The sequence below is a fragment of the Passer domesticus genome, chromosome 1, assembly GCF_036417665.1.
Source record: "Passer domesticus isolate bPasDom1 chromosome 1, bPasDom1.hap1, whole genome shotgun sequence".
NCBI classification, from domain to species: Eukaryota; Metazoa; Chordata; class Aves; order Passeriformes; family Passeridae; genus Passer; species Passer domesticus.
Genome location: NC_087474.1, coordinates 54,688,469 through 54,710,848, shown reverse-complemented (window position 1 = coordinate 54,710,848; position 22,380 = coordinate 54,688,469). Strand labels below are relative to the sequence as shown.

Sequence of the window (22,380 nt, the reverse complement as noted above, 5' to 3'; positions counted from 1 at the left end):
ATTTAATTTTTTTTTTCTGTCAGAGGCTATTGATCAATCTATATAGGATGATCAGTTTTCCAGGTAATCTTTAAAGTGGCAGGTTTCAACATGGTTGTCATCACAGGCCCACTTCCAGTTTCGCTCCCCATTGGGAAAGGACGTCTCTTTCCCAGACGGTGAGAGGCTTCTGAACAACAAAAGGATGCACCGTTGCAGTCTTTCCTTCAGGACCTGTAATGTTAATCATGGATGCACTTTGCAGACACACAGTAGCACCTCCAATCCCGGTGAGGGAACCTGAAGGAGCTACTAAATTCCAATCATTAGGCCAAAACATGTGAGAAATTACAGTGACATCTGCACCAGTATCCGGCATGCCTGTAACATAAATTGCTTTACCACAGTGAATCAGGCTACAAGTCAATTGAGGTCGGTCACGATCTAAACATTGCACCTAAAAGACCTCTGGACCTGAGGTACTAGAAGGTACAGACACAATTGAATTCTTTGGAAAGTTGTTTTGCTTGTGGGTATTCACAGGAAACAGAAATGCAATAGCAATAGGTGTTTTTGGAGGAATTACCATAGGAACTTCAAGTGCAAGAGCTAAAATCTTTAGCTCTTCATTAGAGTTTACTGAAACAACAGTAGGAAGAATTGAGAGTCTAAGAAATTTGTTATTGACTTTGCCTAGAATTAAATATTCTTGCTCTTGCTGAAAAGGATTGACAATTCCAGTAGGAATGTTCACCCAGCATAAATTATTTAATAGAGGAATTAATTTTGAGGACGCTAATTCGATCCTTGTGCTTGAGGATATTGAGCTGGAATTGTTTGTGGATTGGTTGATTGAGGCACAAATGACTGAGGTACCATCATCATTTGAGTGGGTACCTGGTTGCCAGGGGGTACCACTACTTGTGTCTGAGCGTGGTGGTAATGCGTGCTGTTTTTGAAGTTCAATGACAGAGGCCTGCCATCAATATCAAAAAGAGAGTGACAATGCTTAGCAAGATGCTTCACTTTTCAGCATCGAGGGCAGATAGAAAGTTGTTTTGGTGGAAATGTTTTCGCAGGACAATCTTTTCTAACATGATTTGGTTTACCACAAGCAAAGCAACAAGGCCTTTTATCAGATTCCAACTGCGCAGTATTAACAGAATTTTCCCCAAGCTTTTTTTCTAAAAACTCTTCAAATTTATCCATTCGTTTTGTCAAATTATCTTCTAATGTTTTTTCTAATGCATTAACCTGTAAATTTGCAAGGTATTGTGATCCACCTATTTTGCTGCTGCATGCTGTTAACATCTGCACAACAGTTGGAGGCTGATCAGGCAAAGTTAAAATAATTTTTCTACATTCATCATTAGCATTTACAAAAGCAAGATTTTGAACAATATAAGAACGAGCTTTTTCATCTGGACATTGCCTTTTAACTGCTTGGGTTAGTCTATCCAAAAAAGAACTATAGGATTTTGTTTCACCTTGTTTAATCAAGGTATAAGAATTTACATGTGTGCCAGCTGGCTCTACTGAAAATAAGGCTTCCCTAGCAGCATCTTTAATATCAGCTAATACAGACCGAGGCAAATCTACTGCTTGATTTTCTGCTCTGTGGTAAGGTGGATCGCCTGCTAATTGAACAACATCTAAATCTGCATGATCAGTATTTGCATATTTTTCAACCAACTTATTAAGAAGTTTTTTCTATTGTAATTCTCAAAGAAGGTATTGTGAATTGGTTAAAATTAGTGAAGCTATATTTCGACAATCAGCAGGGACTAAATTGTAAGAATTAAAAGTACTTTTCAACACACTATTAAAATAAAGAGAAGAGAACTTACTTTTTTTCAAAGTTTGACATAATTCCTTTATTTCATGGTGAGAGAGACTTTCATATCTAGGGTTAACATCATTATGACTATATCTTACAGGTAATGCAAGGAGTTGTTTGTTTGAATCCAAATATTTTTCTAATTGTTGATTAATATCAGACTAGTCTGGCAGTTTTAAAGGAGGATCAAGGAGGATCACTGACAGTTTCACTGACAGTGACTGTTCTGGGAACCCTGCCAGTGTCCGAATTCTTGGCAGGGACGTTGCTGTAGCAACGAACTTTCCCAGGAGTTCAGCCAGGATGGGTGGGAGAACACGCCTCCGAATTCCTAGCAGAGACACCTGAACAACACGCCTTCCCTGGATTTCTGCCCAGAGGGACAGAGGCGGGCTCAACTAAGGACCACGCCCTCTCCAGAGCCCTCCCAAGAGGGGCTGGGGAGGAAGTGTGTTCTCTGGATTGTGGAATAAATCCAAAATTTGTCTCAGCCTGGCTACTTGTCTTTGAATTTATATTTCTGATAATTTCTAAAACCCTACTGCATGTTTCACACTGTCTTCCTGCCAGCGAGGACTCAGCTGGAGGGTTGCCAACATTAGACTGCAAGTTTAAAATGCTATTTTTTCCTTCAACAACAAATGAGACAGATTTCAAATCCCTCAAAATTTCAGTCTGCGCCTCCACAGGGACCTTTCAAAAATCTCCTGCTTTCTTTTCAAACCTCTGGCTGTCGACTGCTGCCTCTATCTTTCTCCCTGCCCTGTTCTTTGAAGGCAGCGTCACAGCTACAGCTATTTCATCCTCTGTACCAAAAGCTTGGCGAGCCATAGAAAAACTTGGCAGAGGCTTAACAGAACAATTCACTAGAAAAGGATTTTTCGAATGGCAACACACACTGCCTGCCTGAATCAAACCCAAAGGGGTGTCTGTACGAGAAGATGCAACAGTGGCAGGAGTGACCCCCACAGCTCCCCGACCAGGTAAAACAGATCCCAAGCCTGTCTCGGCCAACCCTGCTTGTACAGTTTCAGAACACGCAATTCCTTTATCACAAAACCTCTGCAAATTATCATCTACCACCTTCGCGCGGCTCGCACCCACCCCCGAACAGAACTCGCGCACATTCTCATTCCCAGAACGCAACAAAATTTCTGAACAAATTTGTCGACACAGCAAAAGTTCATTTTTTCTCACAGGGAGGGGCGAAGGACTGCTCTCAGCTGCAGAAACGCTGACAAACCTGGAAGAAACAGGGGATGCAACCTGAGATGGAAGCTATTCCGGTTCGCAGTCTCTGGAAGACATGACACTGGACGCTTTGGAAGGAAAGGAACTCTGAGTGGAACCTGAAACTTCCACAGAAAAGGACAGTGACTCGGTATTACTTGGATAATACCAGTGCAAAAGATTATAGTGTTAAAGAAACAAAATAATATAGAAGCCCTCTTCAAAGAAGTGGGATTTATTTATGAAAAAAATGAGTGAATAATGAAGGCTAGAAAGCAAGGAATATTGCTCAAGCCATATGATTTATAAAAAGAAAGAGGGAGGATTGTGAAAAATGCATATTATATGATTGGATCTTCACAAATATTAAAAGGAATACTGTATGTGTTATGTTGGAAAGTTATGTTGTATTAATTTGTAGTACTGTATTAATCCTTTTTAAGTAATGTGCTAAATATAGTTTTAGGCTATAATATAATATTAAAATAGAAACTATGTGATGTAAGATACTAACTAGCTCAAGGAATGGATAAGATAATCAAGAAATCCTTCACACAGAGATAACAGCAACAAGACACCAAAATCCCAAGAGAATAATTATTGCCTCCTTATTGGGAAGAACCAGACTTCGAGGAGCCAAACATTGACTTACAAGATGAAGGGGAGAAGTTGACAATAACCAGAAAACACTCTTTGTGTGAAAAGAATATTTGCATCATGTATGAGATATATGAATATGCAACAGGGTATTGTTTTAAAGGGTTAATCCTTTGTTAGTCAGGTGTGCTTTTGCTTGGCAGAATGCACCCATACGTCGATAATTCTTTGCTTTTATTGTCCTTGATTATCCTAACTCTGATTGTCGAAATTTTTATTGCTCTAGTTTTTTATTACTATTTTTAAACCTATTTTATTACTATTAAACTTTTAAAATTTTAAAACAAGTTATTGGCATTTTTCACAGCCAATAATTTTGACATCCATGACTGAAGACATCTCCGTGCAGAAGAAACCACAGAGAAATTTTTGGAACTGATACTTTTCTTTATTAGTACATATTATTTTTGGCTCTCATGAGATTTTTTTGGTCATTGAACTTGAGTGATTAAATTTAAAGGCAATTTACATGAAATTTAAAGGCAATACTTCTGCCAGCTATCATGCTTGACTTTTACCTTAGCTGAAAACATATACTGATATTACTTTGCTAAATATTTATTATATCTGCTTATTATTGGACTAGCATATTTTTATATCCATTAAATGAATCAGAAACATCTCCCCATGACTCAATATTTGCCAGCTGAAATGGATGACTAAATAAAAACATAGTAGTAAAATAATAAATTAATTGCACATGGTAGAAAATAGCTAATCAGCTACACAGGCAACTAGTAATTCAAAAGTTTACCACCATAGCCTGTGTAAATCAGTTAAATTGCAACCTCTTGATTAGATTAATAGTAATTTTTCAATTTACTTGATTAAAACTAGTAGATATGAATAATTATTTATTGGGTTAAAAAAGGCAGCACTCAGGTCTGGATCCTTGCTTGGTTTACGAGTTAGAGACATGGCCAGGACAGCTCATCATGTATACAGAACATACTACTTCATCACTAAACAAAAACTCTTCTGGGAGAGACAACTACCTCCACAATTTCAAGTCTCCTGGTGGTATGCTATTCCTGATAGCATCTGATTCCCTTTTCCTAGCAATCAGTGGCAGTTTTATCTGCAATGTTTTTCACTCTCAAAACTGAAAGTCTAAAACCTGTTTCCATCAAAAAGCTGGAAAAAGGCAGTGCCTAATGTATGATTAGTACAATGCAAAACATCTGCAACTGAATTCTCAGCCAATGTAAAATAGCTAAACTCCATTGAACTTTACTGAGCTATATTGTTGGGTTATAAAAGCAAAGGATCTGGAACAATACACCAATTTCTTTTTGACTGACTGAAGCTAGTCAGTCTCAGATCTGTCAGCTACCTTCAACTATTTTAATTAACATTTTTCTGAGTGCGGATAGGTGAGGAAGCTGTAAATTATGGTTGGTTTCTGCCAACTTAAATCTCATTCACTTCACACGGAACACTTGTTTTGATGTTTTCTAACAGCCCTTCATAAACCTTAGACAATAATGATTCATTTTTTCATTCCTGATTCTTTTCTTCTTCAAGATATGGTCTGTGCTGTATGCTGTATGTCAGGACTAAATACCTAAAATCATGACTGCATAGGAATGCCAAGTGACATACCATTTTTCTCTTGCTGTTGCTCAGGTAAACCAAATCTGCCAGATGGACATAAGAAAAAATATTCCATATTTAGCTTCTAGCCACTTTGCAATCAAGATCCAGCTGATGTGAAAATGCACCATGGTTACATATATGAACCATGAATTGTATATTAGTATTCACTACTGCATACTGTTGTTGTGCAAGTGAACTGTTCACTAACCGTTTAGGACAAAAATAAAGAGAATCCAGGTGTACCTCCATGCTCACCTGTCACAGTCCTAGCAATGAATATTCAGGTTAAGTGCAATTTAACTACTAAATGCAGAACACATTCCCCAATTTAAATGCCATCACTAATACTGGGTATAATTAACAGTTTTAAGCTCCTCTGTTTAGGGTATGCTGAGTGGTCCTAGTAGGGAAAATTCTTGACCTTTTTTCTTCTACTAGGGAGGGAGGAACTAAGAGACGCATTTCCAAACACATTAATGAATAAAGGAAAAACCTACACACTAGCTTGCAAGTGAGTGCAAATTTCCTTCACTAATTAAAGCAGCAAAATTGGCACTGCTAAGAGCACCAGATTAATTGTAGCAATGCTCTGTGTAACAGTCTGCAGCAGCAAGGAAGAACACAGCCAACATTACTATGGCACTCCTTCTGGATAGAGCTCTTAAAAATCCATGACAACCATTTGTAGCTGTTCTTATCTATACTTTCCTTTCTGTCCACCTCCAAACCTGCTGGCCAGGGTGTGTGAGAGATGGAAATTTGAATTTGTCAGCCACCTGTCAAACCCAAAAATGAGATGTAGTTTTCGTACCTGGTCTCTTCACTCCAGTAAGCTTGCAGTGGAACAAGCAGACACTAAGCTCACAATACATCTTTAAGGAATTGCTCTGCATATGCTACCAAAGCTGATGAAGGGTTGAAACTCTGTCCTTTCTCCTGAGAGGATGTAATTCTCTGTACAGGTGCAGAGAAGACCAAGAACACCAGCCCGACAGCTTGAGAGACACAGGACAGCTAAAGGGGGATTGGTGAAGAAAGCGGACTCTCTAGCACACCTCTAAGACAGTCACATCAACTAGCAAGTCAGACACCTTACCATGGAAATGTGACATTCAAGGTAGCAGAGGCCACCCCTTTGTCCCATTCTGACACACAGACTTTTTTAATCCTATAGTCCAGTACCTTCATGCTAACTATGCCTAAAGTCCTTTCCATCCAAAATCACCCTTTTGTGGCCAGTATTCAAATGAGACCAAGTGTCTGGTAGTCTCCAAGATCTCCAACAACCCTGAGTGTCTTTTGTAACACCAAGCCACTGCTTTTTAGCATTAGAACTCTAAATTATATTTCAACATTTTGTTTTAGCTTTTAAGATCCACCCACCCCTTCAACTAGGCACTAAAACTTTTGTCTTTCTCAGAGATTCCTCTCATAGCCACACCACTGCAGGTTCTGGGGTTTTCAGACAAACCAAATAAATTATTTTGCAAGTTCCAGCAGATGCGTGAATTTCTGATCAATAATAGTATGAAATCTACTTATCTATCTACAAACATTTACCTCCAAAGAGTTATGCATATACTCTTCAGGAATGATTTCACATAACATGTCTCTGAATAAATCATAAACTCTTCATTAGCAGTTATTAATAAGAAGTGCTCTGAGGTACAGCTATACATTACACTGCAAATCTTCAGGATTTACCAATATCAGAAAGGATAAATTTGCCTTCATATGTTATGAAACACTATTCATAAATTAAGTTAAATTAGGTCACTGAAAAGTTACAGAAATGTTTCTATGTCTGAAGACATGGTTTTCTTGTGGTGGATGAGATAGGTAATATTTGAAGGAGTGAATGCAATGGTGATGCTACTAGCAATCTGTTTCAGTATTTTTGTGCTGGTCTTGGTTTTGCTAATGATCACAACAGTCCCTGCTCCAAAAGTCAATACCAGAATGTAGAGAAATAAAACAGACTATGTGGGTCTAGTGAGAAGGAGAAAGTCAGACTAGAAGAGCTACAAATTCTTACATGGTGTGAGGCCGATGCATGCCATTGGAAATACCATCAGAATGACACCAGAATGTCCCTTGCATGGAAGTCCAGGACTCAGCTGCTTTCAAAGGTGCAATGTGAATTCAAACAGAGTGGACAGTATGAGCCTTTCAGATCATAAAAATATGTTCTCCTCAGTTTTTATGGTGGTTTCTATAAATTCTACAGAATTGGTCTGACAGAATGTGCTTAATAATTAAACTAGCTGACTACCACTACCAACCAGGACTTGTCTATCATTAAGTCTCTTATCTCATAATATGAATGTGATAAAGGCATGTGTCTCTTCCATATAGCAGTCTTCCTGACTTCACAATGACACTGTACTATCAGTTTCCCATAAAAGAAATACTGGGGGTATAGTGGTTTTGGTTCACCAAATTGAGATTTCCTGGCCAACACACCAATGAGTAAGATGGGTTCAGTGCTGGCTAATTACTAGGGCACTCACTTATTTCCTGTTGTGATACACTATTAGGAGAAAGGCAAAGCAGGCTCAAAACTGTAAAAGGGTATAAAGAAAACTTTATTATCAGTAACTAAAATGAAGAGTATAAGAATCAGAACAAAACCTTCAGGTCACTTCTCCTCTCCCTACAACCTTTTCTTTCCCACTGACAATGTAAAGAAACAAAACCTAAAATTTCCATGCATTTACCACCTCTAGAATAGTCTTTCTTCATTTAGGGAGAGAAGTCCTTTTTAATGTTATGGAGGCTTCTCCACAAGAAGACAGTTCTCTTGTGGCTTTCAGTTTCCACAAACAGCAGCCGCCCTGGGGAAAATTTGCAATCGTGAAATCCCTCACATTTTCCAGAAGCTTTTCTCATAGCAGTGTTTATGGGCCGTGTCAGCTTATGAGGTACTGTTTTAAAGATGAGGTGTTCAAAGGCAAAGGTTCTCATTATCTATCTCTGACATCATCTTCTTCCTGGGGGCACAGGATCTTCATCACTCTTCTCTCCTTCTCTGTTCAAACTTCTCATAGGATCACAGCTACTTTAACATCTGCTTACTTTAGCATGGGGACCTTTGTTTGATATCTTCAATTTGAACACTTTCATCACCCCATACTTTCATGTTATAAGGAAAAAAGAGTTCTTCTTCATATCTTTACAAGAGGATTTCAGCCTAAAACTAAAGGCATCTCCTCATCCCTCCCATCTGAGACTTGACTTCTTCTCCACTAACCTTGGTGTCTTTATGTTGCTCCTCTACATTGCCTACATTTTGTTTCTTTCTCTCACCTGTGAGAAGATTAAAGCTCTGGAAGAGTTAATATCTTGCCCGGGGCCTGCAGATGGTCACCTGACCCCAGCGGGGCTGAGTAGCTTGTGGCGGAACTGTGGATGTTGGGGCTGACAGCGTCTCCTCTCCCCTGCCCGGTGGTTGTGGGCGAATCTCAACGGTAATAAAATCTTGGCCCAGCCAGCCCCAGCCCGGCGTTGCTCTTGGGGCCCAGCAGACCTGACTGGGCCCCAGGCTAGAGGAAGGGGGACAGGGAGTAACAAGTAGCAAGATGTTAGAAATTGCAGCCACAGCCCGGCCTGTCATTGCCTCTGCGCCCTTCCATCCCCGCCCGGCAACCAGTGACGGGGGCAGGGGGTGTTGGGCACCCCTGGAAAAAGGGTCCGGACCCGTGGCAGGGGCCGGCTGGCCCAACCCCTGTTACTTCTTTGGTGGCTGGAAGGGAAAAGAGGCAGTTCCTGGGTTTCTATCGTCTTTAACATACGTTTTTCACAGAGGCATGCACAGCTTTCCAGTGGCTGGAATCTTTGCATCACTACTGTGAATGCCTCCCATGCAAAACCACCACAGGGGGTCAGTCACATGGGGTTTATGGTGTTCTTAGAGCTTCTAGGTGAAAGGTACTACCATCAGTGTTTTTCAGCTGTAGCGCCTTAGTACACACTGCACATCAGTATGCACTCTATTGCTAAAAGCACTAAAAGCTCATAGTTAAAGGAAGTTCATTTATATGCACAAATATTTAGGTTACAATCATTAGGGTTCTGTTAATATTATCTTTAAGGTCTTGCCATGAATCAAGAACAGCTTTTTGGATAGAGCAGTGAAACCCAGATGATGTGGCTCTTATTCAACTGATTCTACACACACACACAAAATTATGTATTTTATTTATCTGTGGAGAAAACTTTGAAAATAAACTATATGAAAATAAACTATTTATTTTACAATGCATCTTACAACTATGTTTTCTATGTACATGGCCCTTAACGAGAGTGAGTAGAAGCAAGCAGGTATTTTGCAGTAATATCAAATATTAAGAAGCTTATTTAATATCATTTCATGCGAACTGCATTTTAGAATCTCAAAGTTTGGTATTTTCAAGAATGAGCTTTGGACAGCCTGTGATCTTTTTGTCCTGTGAATCTGCTACCAGCAAAGATTTATAGCAAGGATAAGAAAATACTATGCAAAGCAAATGCAATTATTTTTAGCCTCTCAGAAGTTTTGTTCATTAAAGAGTTCTGCACTTAAAGCAAAAATTAAATGTCAATACCTTTCTAGCACTGTCTATTCAAATTTTAACTGTAATTGCCATTCATCACAGAATTAGTTGCTTCTTAATTATGCCTGCAGCAAGTTTCAATGCAAGTACATTAAGCAATTGACCTTTTGATAATGCAATGAAATAATGGCACTGCAGCTTTATCTTAGCTGGATTGATTACCAAGTAAGACTTGTAGAAGTCTCTATCTTCACATGCAGTAGAGAGGATTTCCAGAAGTTGTTTTCTGCATAAGACTTTTTAAAGTTTGTTCATTTGCAGTTTTTTTTTAAGCTCTGCTTTGGACAAGTATGTTCAACATTTATGGCATATAGGCTTTTAAAAGCCTGGATTTTTAATAATGCTGTAAAAGGAAAGAGGACAAAAGCTGGAAAGCTGGTTTTGTGGGAAGAGTCTGCATTGTAAAATCATCAAGAAATGAACAGTACACATTGGTAGACATTGTCACAGTTTTGGCACTGCACATCCCTGATTTTAATTGGGACCCCCAGGCAGTGTTAAGTTGAAAGCAACAAACTGACTAGTAATACTGAAAACTGTTTCCAACCTGGAATACCTTGGCTATCAACTGAAAAGAACATTTGACTTAAGTTTTTTCTTTTGAGGTTTTATGCTTGTTTGGTTTGTTTCTTAATTTTCATAGCAAACAGACATTTTTTGTTAAAATACATTTAGCCCAAAATCCATTTTTAATTGAAAAATAGATAAATCTACAAAACTTATCTAGCCCTACCCTTACCCTGTTATTAATAACTAAGGATGCTAAAGTAGAAGACTGAAATCTCAAGTGACGTTCTAGGATTAAAATACATGTTTATTCATTACCTTTAAGATAATTTAGAAGTAATTCTTAAATTGTGCAAATTCCACATGAGATATATAAAACTATGGATATGATGTCATAAATAGCTTTGATCTGTCCTTGAACATTTGTATACTAGCTATAGGCAATAGCTTAAACATTGCCCATTGATGGGAAGAGATTAATTTTCAAATGCAAACTCTGCCTTTTTATCACTGTGTTTCAAATAAAATTCTTCATGAAGAGTAAACAAAACTTTTTTTCGAGTAGTTAACCTCTGCAGTATAGAAGGTCTATTTCTGGTGTAAATTGCTGTTTCCATGCTCAGTTGCTACTTCAGAAAACATCAAAAAAGATGAATAGTCATAAGCAAGATAGCAGCACTAAGAGATTCCTGATAAATATGAAAAAAATGTCATGTGGATCTGTGTGATATTAGTTCACAGGGATTCTAATTACTAAAGCAATGTTGGCTCTTGATATATATTCTAAGCATCACCTTTTATCTCCTAAATATATAAGAACTATTTCGTTGCATAAGATATGAAATTTCCCTTTGCAACTCATTATAAACTATACTTGTTGGTATAAAATATGTCCTCACTCATAGTTTGTATTTGCATTGCATGAGAATTGACTTTCTCTAGTTGTCAAAAATTAAAACAAACATTTCTGTCCTAATATAGGTCAATGTCTGAATCTATCCAAAACCTCTCTTCAGAGGTAGTCAGTGGCAGATATCCACACGCATAAAACTCTCATAATATATATTCATGCTGTAAACGCTCTTATTATGCCTGCAGATTTCATCTACAGTTAAGCTTTGGTGGTAACAGCTGGCCTGGAGGCCTCACAGTCATAGATAACCCTAAGTAGAACTCAACCATTCTAGACAGTTAGGGAAAAGATGCAAACATCCCTAATACAAAGTCATTGGAAAGCTGGGAGATTTAAATTCAAACAATGCCAGCCAATCCCTGGCAAGCATGGACACAGGCAGCTATTGGCTAGTGAGCTGGGTGGTAACCAAATTCAGCCAATCGGGACCAACTGTGCAGGTTTTTGAAAACCATATAAAAAGGAACTGCGCTCAATAAAATTTTGCTGTTGCCACATGAACTATGGAGTGTCATGTCATGTCCATCTCAACTGAGACTTTAAGCTGTAAAACTCTGAAGAAGAGTGAAGTATGGTATGTCTCCGAATTTCACCTCATTGAGCATTAACATGAAACAGGACAGGTTCATTGAGTGGCCTGAAAGCTGTATACATGCAGCCACTTCTATTACCCTTTTTCCATCCTTACCCTTTTCCTAAGCCAGCATGTCAGTGCCTTGTCCAGCTGTGGCAGTGCTAGATAAGCTGGACAGGCCTTAGAAGGTCATTTTAAAACACCTCTAGCCCAATAGAACACAAATTGGATGTTTACCATAGATACTAAAGTCAACACTAAAATTAGTCACACACATATTTTGTAAAACTGACTTGAGCAGAAAGCTTATTTATTTGTTTTTCCCTTTCTCTCCTCAACATGCTCATAATTTCTGCCCACAAAATGCATGAAGGTTTAAAAAAAAATCATCTTGTCTAGTACATTTATGAAAACTTATATTTGAAACTATTTTTTCTTTTGAAACATTTAAAAGTTTTAAAATTTCAGGGTTTGGGAAAAAAACCCCAAACTTAGCTGAGAAGTTCTACAGAGTGGACGTGTGAAAATTGCACATACACTTCTATGCACTACATGGCTCCCAATAGGTCATTCTCTATAAGCAAACACGGAGATTACCTACCAACAACTCTTTTCCAAACACTGAGATTACCTACCAACAACTCTTTTCCAATTTTGAGGAGAAGACAAGAAGAGTGGAAGAAGTTCATTTCATAGGTGGCGGATAGGCTTTTCCTGGATCCTAGCCCTCTAGCTAATCCTTTAAAGCATGCACATATTTTCCCCTAAACAGCTTAATTTGGAGGAGTTCCTTACAATATGTGGGCAATCATGTAAAAAAATGTGTCCTGAGATAAAGAATCCATGTCCCTCAGATAGGGCTGAAATATCTTCAAAGACCACTCCTTCAGCTGTCCATCTGTTATCAGACACTGTATGTCTAACTTGATCTCAGAACCACAAGCACAAAAGGACATGACAGACTCAAGTAGGTCTGTCATGCTGATTATTCTCAAGTAGCCGAGGAGAATAATCAGCAGCTCCAAGCCCTGCTGCTCTATGTAGTAACAATTTCCATGCCAAAAATAAGTAGTCTACCTCTCTACTACCCGATTATTCTGGATTGTGGAAGTAATGTTTTTGCAGCTGTAATTGATGGATGAAGAGGTAAGAGGAGAGTAGAGAAATGTACCTGACAGTATACTTGATTTTCCAAAGGATTCTTAGTTTTCTGTCACCTTTTTGTCCATTAAAATATACTACCTCTCCCTCCATGCTCTACTTGTTACTTGCACGGGTCATTAATATTGCAATTAGGTATGGTATTTTGTCCAGATCAGTACAACAAAATACCATTAAAATTCTTATCTTCTATTTTAGTAGTCACCTCTTTCCAACACATTGAGACTGTTAGTCAGGTAACAGGTAACTGTTAGTCAGGTATATTTCATGATACACCCCAAAGCAGAAAATTACTAGAATATCTGCATGCCTATCAACCTTTCACTGTGCAAAATTCTTCATAATTCGCCTTTCAAAGTAGATGCAATCTGATTACAAGCATCTAATGACAGTTCATACCAAAAATAGGTTGAATAACTATTCCGCTTCTCTTCCCAAAGAACATGCTGTGACACAATTTGGATTGGAGGCAATGAGCACCTAACAAAATCATACATCAAAACCCTAAACAGAAACCAAAGCATGTAAAAGGCAAGGGCCAGGTTCGGCCATTCTGCTGTGTTTGCAAAATGCCCCACTCTGCAAGAAGCTCCTTTATGCAGATAGGAATACTCAAGTATTAAGGTGGCAGGAAGCCTGAATGAGACAAACGCAGTCTCACTCAAAGCCACAGCATATAAGAAACATAAAAAATTATTTCCATAGTAATTTTCTGGAGTTACTAGCTTTGAAATTTTCAAATACTTTGTAAAACAATCCATCTAGCCGTATTGACTGCAAATTCATCTTAAACATCCAGAAATCTACTACCTATGAGAAAAATGAGTTAAACATTCAAAAACATCACTTTTCCTTTTCATCTTGTCTAAAAATCACTTCTTCCCTTAGCCTCAGTTTGCTCTCTTTTCACTTCATCCTTTTACCAACCACCATTGGATAATGAAACACAGGAGATATTCAACCCTGAGACTGTTTCTTTCTTTCAAAAGGCTTTTAATGGAAACGTTTACAGGCTCTACAATTAAATCGAAATAGTGTAGGATCATTTGTGATTTTCAACAGGGTGTCTGTGGCACTCACATTCTCTGAAAAAATCCCTTTGCCCACCTGGGAAGCTGAGAGGCCTCAGAGAAAAGGAAAACAATTCTTTTCTCATTTGCTTCTCCTGTGTTGTTCTCATGTGGAATGTGTTTGGAGATTGTTTACCCAAAGTTGATTGCCTTATTGGACCCTGGCATGAGTTGTTTTGACTCATTGGCCAATTAATGCCAAGCTGTGTCAGGACTCTGGAAAGAGTCACAAGTTTTCATTATTATCTTTTTAGCTTTGAGTAAGTATCTTTTCTGTATTCTTTAGTATAGTGTTATTTAATATAATATAGTATAATAAAATAATAAATTAGCCTTCTGAGAACATGGAGTCAGATGCATCATTCCTGCCTTCATTGGGGGTGCCTTGCAAATACAATAGTGTCAACCTTTTTTCTCACCGATTATTTCCCCTTTCTACAACTGAAAAAAACAACACAATTTTTAGATCAATCTGGAAAAATATATTTCCCTTTGCAATTCAGTCACATGTTCTTTAAAAATCACTCAGCTGAATCAAATTCATATCTGAATGACAACAAATTATTACATGCACAGTTACTGAAGAGGAGCTGATTTTCTCTAATAATCCTGTATACTAGAAAGGGAAATAAAATACAAAAAAATTAGTCTTACTATGATAGATTTTTTTTCAAGAGTATACTCCATCATCACCTTAAAAGGTTTTAAAAAACTGTATCGTTTCAATCTGACTATGGTTCTGTATGCCTTAATGTTAAAATTAATGTCCATTCAATATAATCTTGCTGTTTCTCATTCACTTCTGCACTAATTTGGCTTTCTTGCAGCACTTTTAGACACAGAAATATCGACTCTGATTTCTCTCATCTTGAAATAAAATTTTCTCTGGTTTTTAGAAGCGGGAGAAGGGTTGGTGTTTTGTTGTTTGGATTCTTTTTGGGGGAGGATGTCCTGGGATAACTTTATGATGCTTATATCCCCATTTTTCTGTTTAGCCCAGAAATCAGTTTTGCACTTTTAAGACTGGTTCTGTGAGTGAAGAGAGGGAAAGAAGAAGCACAGTTTTTTTATCAGAAACTGCACTTGCTCTCCCACATCCTGCTCCTGGACTGCATTGTCTGCAGCACTGACAGCAATAGAGAGCTGTGTTTTGCTTTTTAGTTAGTTTTTAGCTAGCTGAGGCAGAGAAGTTCCCTGGACTGTGGTTCTTCTTTGTCTTGGAACTGTTTAAACCTGCTCTGGACTGAAAACCCAGAAGAGCACCAGCAGCTTGCACTTGTGGCACACCAGGCCTGGCCTGGGCCATGGCATTTCCTAGTGCTGGAGGAACTGAGCTACAGTCCACGAAGGGGACTTTCTGAGTTGGTAATCTCTTCAGAGTGGTGAGAAGTTTTGTTGTTTAATATTGTTCATTTTTTGTGCTGGTGAATGCTTTGTCTGTTAAATAAACAGGTTTTTTCCACTTTTCTCCAAGGAAATCTTTTCCTGAACCAGTTGGGGGAGGGGCCACTTGAATTTGCTTTCTAGAGGAAAACCTTTGGAGGTTTGCTCCTAAATTTGCCCTAAACCAGGACAAATACAGGGGGCTTTTGGGTTTGGTTGGGGATTTTTGGTGGTTGTTTTTTTTTGTTTTTTTTTTGGGGGGGGGGTTGTTTTTGTTTTTTTTTTTATTTTGGGGGGTTTTTTTGTTATTTTTTGGGTTTGGTTTTTTTTACCACCAGAGAGTAGAATCCTTTTCCAGCTGCTTTACTCTTTATATTTACAGAGTTACTACAAAAGTCTATATTCACAGGGCAGAGGGGCCACTATTTCAATCTTTTAACTATTATGTCTCATTATCTACTTGTTTTCTGACTATCTTTGCACACTAAGAAAAGCTTGTCCTTCCACAAATTCTGTTTGCAATGAACATTCCCATGCAAAAAGGGACAAAAGGCAAGGCACAAATTAAGAGTCCTTTAACATGTGAACTACTTGCAAGACATATACTTTTGCAAGATGTATACAGCTCTAATGCCAATCCAAGCAGACTATTTTTTTCCTATTTATTAATATCAGTATGTGGCAAAAGCCTGGCCAGGTACTCTTCAGTGTATCCTTGATAGTGATAGGACAAGGGAGAATAGTTTTAAACTAAAAGAGAGGATATTAGAGGTTAGGAGGAAAGTCTTTACTGTGAGAGTGGTGAGATACTGGAACAGGTTGACCAAAGAAGCTGTGAATTCTCCTCCATGGAAGTGTACAAGGCCAGGCTGAATGAGGCTTTGAACAACCCATTTTAGTGGAAGGTGTCCAGCCATGGCAGAGGGGTAGATGATCTTTAAGGTCCCTTCAAACCCAAGCCATTCTATGATTCTATGATTCTATGATGTGATTCTGTGTGTGACTAGGTGTCTGAGAAAGCCTAGAGCCAACAACAAAACAGAATTTGCTAGCTAGTGATTTGGAAAAGTCCTCACAAAATTGATTCCATTATTTCTGCCAGCACAAATGTGTATCTAGGTGGGTTTTATGCTTATTGTTTCCATTATATGCCAGTTATTGGCACTGCACTCCAGAAGAAATTAAATTGTGCACACCAGAAGAGTATTCATAGTCTGTATTTCAGACTGATACACACTTGATGTAACAATTTTTGTACCAGAACTAGAAAAGCTCAGTGGCAAAATGGCAACCTAGTGAAGATATTTGAACTTGATTTTCTTGTATGTCAACTGAGTAACTTAAGCACCCAACCAGTATCCTCCAACTTACCTTCCCTCTTTCCTTTCACTGGACTGTCCCAAAAAAGACTTTTTTTTCCCCCTGACAACAGGTCCTTTTAAGCCAATATGATTATATTAAAATAAGTATTAATGTACTCCAATGTAGTCAGAAGTAATAAACTAGAAACAGGCTGCAGCTGAAGTAGGAGAAAAAGTTTGAAAACAACATTGTGCCTTGTTTCAGCTGCTGTGAGATTGTTCTGAATCATGGCAGAGTACTGAAAAGTTACAAACATACATGCACCCATGCCACGGACCTACTGCAAAGGCCAAGGTACTAATAACAATATTTGCAAGAGTCCAGGAGCAGGTAAGGCTCTGTGCTATCCTAAAATGGTATGCACTTGAAGCTCAAAAAATTCTACAAATCCTGCACTATAAATATTTAGAAGCAATACAGGGGTGGCAATTCTAAAGAGCATGGCCAGTCCATCTTCTCTCCTTGATTTATTAACTTGTGGAGGAAGTTCTTTAACAATGCAATACATCAGATTACTCTATCCTGCTAAAAGCAGACAATGAAAAGTGCTGCACACTGCAATATTTATTCACTTTTGTAACAGCACACGTGCAATCACAGCTAAATAACATCAAGGTAGATAAACAGCAGCAAAAGTTATAATGGACCAGAGCTGAAAGTCCCAATTCATCAAGCCAAAGGCTATAAGAGGCTTGATTGCTCAATGCAGTAAGAGAATCAATGTCTCATATATGGAATATGGAACTACCCTGCAATGCACTCTTCCTTTGTATTCATTATCTTGAAATACAGTACTCACAAAACTAGATCATCTCTTCACTACTTGCCAGTGTGTGGAAGGTAACTTCCTGTAGCAGCTAAGTGAGCCTACTGGAGATGTGACCCTACTAGACCTTCCATTTACAAACAGACAAAGTCTGGTGGGAGATGTATTTGAAGTTTGTCTTAGCCAGAGGGACCATGAAATGATAGAGTTTTCAATACTTGGTGATATAAGGAGGGGCATCAACAAAACCTGGACTTCCAGAGGGTGGACTTTGACCTATACAGGACACTGATTCGGAAAGTCCCCTGGGAAGCAGCCATTAAAAACAAGAGGGCTCAGGAAGACTGGACACACTTTAAGAAAGAAATCTTCAAGAAGAAACTGCAGACCTTCCCTAGATGCCAGAAGGTGAGTCAGGTGGGAATAAGACTGGCCTGGCTGAGCAGGAAGCTCTTACGTAAACTCAGGGTAAGAAAGAGAGTGTATCATCTTTGGAAAAAGGGACAGCCAGCTCAGGAAGTGTTTAAGGATATTTTCAGGTCATGCAAAAGAAAATTACTCAATTAGATCTTAATGTGGCCACTTATGTAAATTATAATAAAAAGTGGTTTTATAAATGCATTAATGGCAAAAGGAGGGGCAAGGAAAACCTCTGTTCTTTGTTGTATGCAGAGAGGAATGTAGTCATCAAAAATGAGGAAGGATAAGGTACTTCACACCTTTTTTGCCTCAGTCTTCAAGACTGGTTACCCTCAGGACAACTGGCCTCCTGAGCTGGTAGACCCAGACAGGGAACAGAACAGATCCCATGTATTCCAGGAGGAAGCAGTTAGTGACCTGATAAGCCACTTCAGTGCTCACAAGTCTGTGGGACTAGATGGGATCCATCCTAGGGTGATGAGGGAGCTGGCAGAAGAGCTCACTAAGCTGCTCTTCATCATCATTATCATCAGCCATCTACCCAGGGAGGTCGCAGATGACTGGAATTTTATCAAGTGAGATACCCATCCACAAGAAGGGCCAAAAGGAGGATCCAGGAATCTACAGTCCTGTTAGCCTGACCTTGGTGTCTGGCATAGTTATGGAACTGATCATCTTTAGTATGATCACACAGTACCTACAGGACAGATCAGACCCCACCAGCATGGATTTAGGAGAAGCAGGTCTTGTCTGACCAACTTGATCCCCTTTTATGACCAGGTGTCCTGCGTGGTAGATGAGGGGAAGGCTGTGGATGTTGTCTACCTGAATTTCAGCAAAGCCTTCAACACAGTCTCCCATGTAATAATCCTGGAAAAGCTGTCAGTCCACAGCTTGGATGGGTGCACCCTTCACTGCGTTAAGAACTGGCTGGACTGCTGGGCCCAGAGAGTGGTAGTGGAATGTGCTGCATACAGTTGGCATCTGGTCACTAGTGGTGTCCTCCAGGAATAAGAGTTTGGCCCACTCCTGTTTAACAATTAATGTTCTGGATGAGAGAATTGAGGCTACAATTAGCAAATTCACAGATTACACCAATCTAGGTCAAAATGTCAATCTGCTGGAAGGTAGGAAGGATTTGCAGAGGGACCTGAACAGGCTGGATAAATGGGCTGAGATCAACAGCATAAAAGTTCAATAAGACCAAATATCAGGTCCTACACTTTGGCCACAATAACCCCATGCAGCTGGTGGCACAGTGACTGAAAAGCTGCCCAGTGGGAAAGGACCTGGGGTTACTGGCCAACAGCAGGCTGAACATGAGCCAGCAGGAAGTCCAGATGACCAACTAGGCCAATGGCAATCTATCCTAGGGTGATGTTATGATGCTTGTATCTCCAATCATGTGTTCTGTTTATGCTGGATATTATATTCTATGCCTTCAAGACTGGCTCTGATAGTGAAGGCAAGGAGAAGAAGAAGCACAGGGTTTTGTTATCAGCTGCACTCTCCCCCACAGTCAATAACAACAATGGAGTCTGCTGGAACACAGAACTCCATTGTTGTTATTTGGGCATGGATGGGGCTGAACACGGCCCTCCTTTTGATTTTTAGTTAGTTAGATAATTTAGCTAACTGAGGCTGTCCGCGTTTTCCCTGGTCTGTTTTTCTTTCCCTTTTCTTGGGAAAAACCTGCTCCAGACCAGGACCCAAGGAAACACTGAGAGCTCACACTTTGCAACCTGCTGGGGCCCACTCTGCAGCCTTTCCCAGTGCCAGAGGGACTGATAACAGGGCAGCCACCCACTGGAGAGACTTTCTGAATTTGTCATCTCTTCAGAGTAACAAATGAGCTTTGCCATGTGGTATTGTTCTTTTTTTTTGTGGTGGGGAGTGCTTTGCCTGCTAAATAAACAGGTTTTTTCCACCTCTCTCCGAGGAAATTTTTCCTGAACCGGTTGCGGGGAGAGGCTGTGTGGGTTGGCTTTCTGGAGGGGCCCCCTTTGGAGGTTTTCTCCCAAATATGCCCTAAATCAGGACACCAGCTATCCTGTATCAGGAATAGTGTGGTTAGCACAACTGGAAAAGTTATTCTTCTCCTCTACTTGGCACTGGGGAGGCTGTACCTTGAATCCTGTGTCCAGTTCTACGCCACAACACTTAGGAAGGACATTTAAGTACTGGAGAGGGTCCAGAGTAGGGCAATAAAGCTGGTAAAGGGTCTGCAACATGAGTCCTGTGAAGAGCAGCTGAGGGAGCTGTGGTTGTTTAGTTTGGAGAAGAGGCTCAGGAGTGATCTTAGCATTCTCTACAGGTACCTTGAAAAGAAGTTGTAGCCATGTGGGAGTCAGTCTCTTCTACTAGCAACTAGACAAGAGGACACAGTCTTAAGCTGCACCAGAGGAGGTTTAGGTTGGAAATTAGGAAGAATTTCTTCACAGAAAGGGTATATTGGAATGTGTTACCCAGGGAGTGGTGGAGTCATCATCGAGTTCCACCTATGACTGAATATCGCCATATCAACTACACTAAATCTCAGACTTATTTTTCAACTTAATTGTTTCTATGATTCTGTAACCACCTAACACTAGCCACCTAAACACATTTACTCTCTTCTCCAAGGTTTTCTCCTTGAGCTCGGCCTACAGTCACTTGCAGGAGAACCACCTTCTACTAAATCTCCCTTGGCAGACAAATACAATTAAGCAAGATGAATTCCACCCTTAACAAGCACTTCAAACTAATCACTACAGTGAAAACAACTGTCCCAAATAATATTAAACAGGCTGTAACTGAACTCGTAGTAAGTATGTGAAAAGAAATACTTCTTGTAATTACTCTCATTTATTTCTCAGGGTTTTCAGCTGTGACTTGCTGGTTTAAATCTGTTTTGCTTACACTGCCAATTCTCTTGAGGGCTGGAAGATGCTCATATTACTTATACAGCCTAGAACAGTTTAATGTTGTGCTGGTTTGAAAGTAAACCTGGGGGAGAAATGAACTGCACTCAACTATCTCAAGAGAGTTTACAGGTCAGAGTTAAAATTTACTGAGAAGACTACAACAAATACAGTGATACAGAGAAAACTGGTTTTAACCGAAAAAAGCAGAGTATAACCTGGCACCCTCTTTGGCAGAATGATGGTCTTAGTCCTATGAAGTCATGCTTACAGTCCTGATGAAGTAATGGTCACAGTCTTGTTGAAAGAGGTGGCCACAGTCCTGTTGAAGTTCTGGTCCTCCACTGGATACATAAAGTGGTGGCAGAAGTCCCCAAGCCCAAAGGTTACATATGCTTGGATTCAGGTGGAAATGCTCAGTATGTCCCCAAGGGTGGAGAGTTTCACAATGGATGATTCACACTGTAAGTCATGGGACATTTTGGGAGTCTTTGACAGTCTAAGTCATTGCAGATGCCTAGGTATGCTAGTGCCATTGAGTCCCTTATGGCCCATTGTTGGAGACTGAAATGTATAGTTTATGGCTTAGACATCTCTATGGAGGACTTTTGCCTATTATAGCAAAACTGTATAATAAAAGCTGCATGGAAGACATTTCATGGGCTGGACTGCAAGTTGACAGAGATAAGATAAAGTGACTCAGATCTGGGCTGGGAGAGAAGACTACATTCACAGGAGGATTAAGCCTTGCACCTTCAGGGTAGAGACCACACACCCAGGCTTATCTCCTGCTAAGCTCAAACAGAGCCCCACATCAAAGCAGGAGGAGGAAGGGTTTTGGGTGTGTGGCTCAGCCTCTGGACAAAGGCAGTTAGCACTCATCCTCTGCTTGTGCAGACCAGCTCGGGGCCCCCACCCCAGGAAAGCTGCATCTATGGGATACCCACATGAGGGACAGCAGAGGGTACATCATGGCCCATTAAAGGGGCCACTGACCCCACCAAGGCGTCCCCCGACCCTGAACCAGAGTACTGCACATGATGGAACAGATCGACAGTGTTGCAAGGGACCATGTCAAACTTGCCCTCCCCAAGGGAGGCACCTGGGCTTTCCAAACATATATTAATCCATTGAATTCTATACTTTTTGGTGAGGGACCCTCACCAAGAAAACCAGATGGAGAAGATCAATGAGACATTGTTGGGATCCACAGAAGGATGATATTTTCTACCTAATTCCTGTCACTCTATCTTTCCCCCTGCCCACACCTCTTTTTTGATGTATTTATTTATTTATTTATTTTCTCTTTCTTCCTCTTTGCCATTTTTACTATTAAATAAAATATAACCCCCCTTTTTTGTTTTTGTTTTTGTTTTTGTTTTTGGTTTTTTTTGTTTGTTTGTTTGTTTTTTGGGTGTTGTTTTTTTTTTGTA

The 22,380-nt window shown here is 39.6% G+C and overlaps 1 protein-coding gene and 1 long non-coding RNA gene across 2 annotated transcripts in view; one reads left to right on the top strand and one right to left on the bottom strand.

The window, feature by feature from the left end:
* LOC135294711 (dual specificity calcium/calmodulin-dependent 3',5'-cyclic nucleotide phosphodiesterase 1C-like) overlaps positions 1-22,380 on the bottom strand; it is a 397,332-nt gene that overhangs the window by 97,775 nt on the left and 277,177 nt on the right.
* Positions 16,472-20,844, top strand: LOC135288112 (uncharacterized). The gene is made up of 4 exons (XR_010351412.1): positions 16,472-16,618; positions 17,066-17,191; positions 17,912-18,035; positions 20,670-20,844. It is a non-coding gene; the product is annotated as an uncharacterized LOC135288112 (long non-coding RNA).